The sequence below is a fragment of the Mytilus galloprovincialis genome, chromosome 6, assembly GCF_965363235.1.
Source record: "Mytilus galloprovincialis chromosome 6, xbMytGall1.hap1.1, whole genome shotgun sequence".
Taxonomy (NCBI): Eukaryota; Metazoa; Mollusca; class Bivalvia; order Mytilida; family Mytilidae; genus Mytilus; species Mytilus galloprovincialis.
This window is the reverse complement of record NC_134843.1, coordinates 85,848,075-85,853,939: the sequence shown is the minus strand read 5'-3', so window position 1 is coordinate 85,853,939 and position 5,865 is coordinate 85,848,075. Positions and strand designations below refer to the sequence as shown.

The 5,865-nt window shown below is 32.0% G+C and overlaps 1 long non-coding RNA gene across 1 annotated transcript; it reads left to right on the top strand.

The window, feature by feature from the left end:
* The first annotated feature begins 554 nt into the window (after positions 1-554).
* On the top strand, positions 555-3,386 carry LOC143078382 (uncharacterized). The gene is made up of 3 exons (XR_012979203.1): positions 555-622; positions 1,975-2,022; positions 3,043-3,386. It is a non-coding gene; the product is annotated as an uncharacterized LOC143078382 (long non-coding RNA).
* Positions 3,387-5,865: the final 2,479 nt, after the last annotated feature.

Below are 5,865 nucleotides of genomic sequence, written 5' to 3'. Positions count from 1 at the left end.
CCGGACGCAAAGTGATGGGAAAAGCTTCCGAGGAGTTAAGACAATTCTAGCAAAGAAAATCCAATGAATAAACTGTTATTGTTAGGAAAACACTTGTCCGGTTTCCATAGAATCTAGTTTAACGGGAGTATGTTTGCTTCGTTGTATTTTCTTAAAAGTAAAGACCCATTTATTTAACCTATAAGAAGTATAATTCTTAATTGATTGAAGTCGGGACTCAAATGGAGAATGATAAGAGTATTTTCTTTTTACAACTAAGGGGAGATATACGACATAGATCAATAAATCAGTACCAAATGAACCTAAATAGTACAAAAACATATGGAGTCTTCACAAAAATAGTGGTTTATAAAGGCAACAGTACAACATGAATGTTTAATTGGCTTGAAAATAATTGGCTTATAAATACTACAACAAAGGCGTATTGTTAGAGTACATGTTATAATCATAATTAAGTTTTGAAGTGAGAAAAGTCGCACAATGTAATCAGATCACAGAAAACGTCATTTACTAGAACCTTTCAGAAGAACACAGTCATCATTGATAATGAATGACATGTAACCCTATAAAACCCGGAATGTTTTTACATCTGTCATTTAATATAGTAGGAACCTGCAAAAAGGTATGTATATCATGAAACCCATTCATTGTTTTTTTAATTGTGTATTTTTATTGAGAGTTTGCCTTCATTGTGTATTTTCATTTAGAGTTTGCCAGTTTGCCATCATGGTGTATTTTTGATTAGAGTTTGACTTCGTTGTGTATTTTCATTTAGAGTCTACCTTCATTGTGTTTTTTTATTTTGAGTTTGCCATCATTGACATCTTGTGAGATTCAAAGAGCTTTAATATTTTATTATATCTACTTTACTACATGTCCAAATATTGTCACTTGAATTCTCCGGTCTAAACTTAAAAAACGAGTATAATTCAGGGTGATATCAATGATATAGTATACTTGTGACTTATCGGTTTGTCTCGGTTTATATTTATTATGTGTACAAGATTTTTTGAATTTTCATGTTATATTTTTGGACAACATTCGTACTTTGTATTTAAGTTTACTATACAAACAAGATATAAAAACTAAGGAGATGTAATGTGGTTACCATTGATTACTAGTATAAAAGTCATTAAAACGAAAAATTTGTAAATAGTAATAAGTTACCGGACGGCATTTGAAATGAGAAAATTATACACCGTGAAGAAAGATAAAAAAAAATAACACCCAATATGCACAAAATGTGAATTTATTTAATGAGAGAAAACCGAAATACTGATTTATACTTCAACAATAAACGAAAACCAATTATGTATGTTAGACCATGAACACATGCAAATATGCTTTATTAAAGTACGTCCGGATCAGTATTTGGATTGAACTTCACAAGGAAGGCTTATTTCTAAATATATTTATGAAGAATTTATAAATGGTATGTTATAAAATAAATGTCTGTTCAAAAGCGATGAGAGTTTTATATAGATGGTGAGTTATTTAGGAATTTAATCACAAGAGGTAGATGCTACCAAATATATCAGTAATGAGGAATATATACCGAAATGAATGTTCAACAAACAAACGTGGAAACTGAAATAAAAACAATCAAAATCAAAAGGAATATAACAGGTAAACTGAATCTACATACAGAAAGTTTGGAAAACTACAGCTTCCGTGACCTCACTCTTACAATGATGTAGAACATTCATAAACCAACTCACATAAAATCGGAATGCGGCCATCTAAACCAAAGTAAACAAACTGAAGGTTGTTCGAACTATTTATAAACAATAGATTACCAGAACAAGGTGGGATTTATGAAAGTTTAAGATATTTCGTGATACATTTTGTGAGTACAACAGTATAATTGACAAGTAAACAAAATAACCTCCAAATAGTTTTTGGCAAAAACAAACACAGATCATGCTAAAAATATAAGATAAAGACATCTGTACTCAAATATTATTTTCCTTTTAGAATAATGGAGACAATTAGAATATTCTATTCAGTTCTTGTTATTGTCTTGTAAGTATTATTTACCATACCTATGATTATAATTTAGATGGTTTCAGATGATAAGAATGCTACACCAATATTTGAAACCAAATGATGGATCTCGTTATATTGTTACAAAAATATCATTTGAATAATACTTTACAATGAAAACCTGCAAATGTTGTTACAGGTTTAATAAAAACATGTGCTTTGCAGATGAAAAAAATAATTATTTTTGAAAATTGTTTAAACTAAGTTTTTCACTCCACGTGTGTAAATATCTAAGAGTTGAATTCTTCTGGGTTTTTTTTATTGGGGTGTAAAATCATTGCTTAAAGTAGCATTCAATACTTATAATTACATTGTTTTGCCAGGACCATGAAAATAATATTTCCATCAAGTTTCCTTTTATTTACCTGTGTGCTTTATTGTTAGAGCTAGTGTCATCATGAAAGTTACATTTCATTTTGAAATGAAAGTGGATTTCATAATAACGCGAGATGGATGTTAGACATTGAAAATGACGTATTGTAATGAAACATGCATGCAATGTTATAATAATGCCATCAATAGTTTGCAATAGGTTTCAACATATAGTCTTGTTTTAAAATACTTCAAGTTTTAATGACTTCACATACAATCTCTTGTAGAAGGGGATGAATTAGTTCTACCTTTAATTTTTACATATGAATTGTGTGCAGACTAGTTTTTGGCCTCATTACGTAAATGTGACCATTGGAATTCAAAATGTTTAACTTTTTTCCCCATAAATGATATGTTTTACAAAACAGTAGTGGTAAATAAAGGCAACAGTAGTATACCGCTGTTCAAAATTCATAAATCTATGGACAAAAAACAAAATCGGGGTAACAAACCAAAACTGAGGGAAACGCATTTAATATTAGAGGAGAACAACGACGCAACATTAAAATGTAACACAATAGACGGAGAATAAGTTACCAAATTAGTATCCTATATCCAATTTCCTATGAATATTTCTTCCTAAATGCACGTTGTGGGATTTTATTAATAATTAAATTCTTTTCATAGGTTGAATATGAGTCTTGGGGTAACATGTAAAGAACAAGCTGACAGTGTACAGCTGAGGACTAATAATCCTGATCTTGAGCTTCTTTTGTCCCTGATACAAGCAGAAATTCATAACAAACCTCAAATGTCAATGCCAAGTGACCTGGTTCTCCCTCAAAAGAAATGGAGTCGCCCGCAGCACAGAATATCTCGGCAATATTTGCTTCAACTTCTCAGATCCCGAGGCTACCATGTTAGACTGAATGGAAAACGTGAAAACTAACAATTATTTGTGTATTCCTTGTATATATTTGTGATTGTTTGTGTAATACATCTGATTTATAGAATATTGCTGCAACATCGAAGAGTATATTTGTTTTTATTTTATTATATAGCTTTTTTTCTATAAAAAAGGACAACTTATCTGTGCATGTGTGAGCATTAAGACATATTCATACCCAAATAAACACGGTGGGTATGGTTGTCCTGCGAGAGAACGTTCTGTGCTCGTGATTTGGTCCTGTCAGGTGCTGGTGGGTCCTGATTCTGTGCTGGTGGGTTTGTTTACATTGTATCAGAACGGCAATTAAACGACTGTTTTCTTGCTTAATTTTTCTCTGATGCGTCATAAGTACCATGCAAAGTATATTACAACAATATTATATTGCAAAAGTCGTGCAAGTTCGTTAAACGGAATTGTCCTGACGCTGTGCTGGTGATAAGAAAAACGGTCCTGGTTCTGTGCCTTTATGTTTTAGTTAAAAGTGGCATATATTCAAGATCATTGATGCTGTACTGTTATTGACTAATTAACTGTTGTCTGCTTTCTTGAAATTGACATTGTTGTGAATCTGTTTAATGTTATTATGAGAGAAAAAATACCTCTTTTTTTATTTTTTTTTAAATTAACTGTAATCTTATTTGTTGGCCTGTTAATGGAACCCTTCTTGCCCCCTTGTAAGATAAGAAAATATGTTTACGATTTTCGGGATTACGATCATTTTGCAAGATCACCAAAATACGTTGTAATTTTTACAATACTTATATGAAGTAGATGATGTGTATGTTTGTTGTCAATGGACACATTTCCATAAGAAACCAAAGGAAGTATGTGTTAACAACCATACGTCATCGTACGACCTTCAACAATAACCCATAAAATAAAAATGTAAAAGGTTTTGCATAAAAATTGAGAGCAAAAAAATAGATTTTTTTAATTTTTTTTTACATAAATAAGGCCGTTAGTTTTCTCGTTTGAATTGTTTTACAATGTCTTATCGGAGCCTTTTATAGCTGACTATGCGGTTTGGGCTTTGCTCATTGTTGAAGGCCGTACGGTGACCTATAGTTGTTAATGTATGTGTCATTATGGTTTTTTGTGGATAGTTGTCTCATTTGCAATCATACCACATCTTCTTTTTTATAAAACAATACAAATATACACACACAAAAAACTGGCTTAATTTCAACTGGTTATCAACCCGAATCGATATAAGATCATATGTAAGCTCACCTGTGTCGAGGGGTCGTGTGAGGTTCATGTATTGTCTTGGTGTCCGCAATTACAAAAAGATCTTTTCTGAAATTACTTGACCAAATGTTACCAAATGATTAACCTAGGAAAATAATATTCATCAACAAACATGACCAATGTCTGTTAAAATGTATTCGAGTTTTTAGTTACAGCCGATTCCATTGAGTATGTAGGCAAAGGTGGTAATATCTTTGGTTAGCTTGCTTGTTAGCTAAACCGTGAAGTCATTGTTAGGTAAGGTAAACTACCCTCTTTTCGAAGTAGCCTGGTCCTACAGACAGAAAGATGTGTCATTTGTCGCACTAGTCTACTCTTAAAGTAGGATAGTTTACATAACCTAACAATGACTTTTCTGTTCAGCAAGCAAGATAACCAAAGATATTCCCTTTGTCTATACACTCATTGAAATCGGCTTTAATATTGCAAAAGTTCAAGCAATTAGGGCAAAACTTACCGAGTAAAAAAATCAAAAGGCTGATGTCTATATACCTTGCACATTTCAGAAAATTCAGATCAGATAACGAAACTGGGTCCAGCAACATTTATAAGCAATTTAAGATTTTGACCCCACAGTTTCCATTCACCACAAATATTCTCGTTACAACGAATCATTTTAAATACAAAAATACCAGTTGCAGCCTTTTGTTTATCTATTAATATATGTATACGGATAAAGTTATGAAAGGCAGCAGGGTCACCAGGGTGAGGAGTCCATGTCATCTGAAATAAATGCTAAGCATAGATCTAGAAAGCGACAGATAATCATGACATTAAAAAAACTCTCTTCTTTTCGACTTTTTTTTCGAACAAATTGACACATAAAATGGATTATAAAGTATTGTGGAATTTTTAACTTGTGTTCAATTCATTGGTTACACCTTTTCTAGGATAACAATCCTGTCAAGTATGAGCTGGGTAAAATATTTCAGAAAAGAAGATGGAAATGTGGAAGTTTCCGTGCGTCAGGTGCAACAGCATACGAACAGTTAACATGCCTCGTCAGGGTGTAAGCTGAAAAGTCCACGAAATTTGATTTAAAACCTTTATTCGTTCCAACAAAGTTATTGAGATTTTGTTGAGGATTTAACCATCTACGACAATAAGAATTTTTTTTTAGAATTTACAGCTCTTCTATAAATATATGCGAAGCAAACCATTGATCAGATTGCTTGCTATGATTGTTTGGATCTTTTTAAACGACAGGTAAGTAGTCTGTTTACTATATACTAGAATTTGTTTGGACAATAAACATTACTTCAATTCCTGTCAGTTAGTATTTGTCCAATCAAATCCCAGTATTTATTGAAACT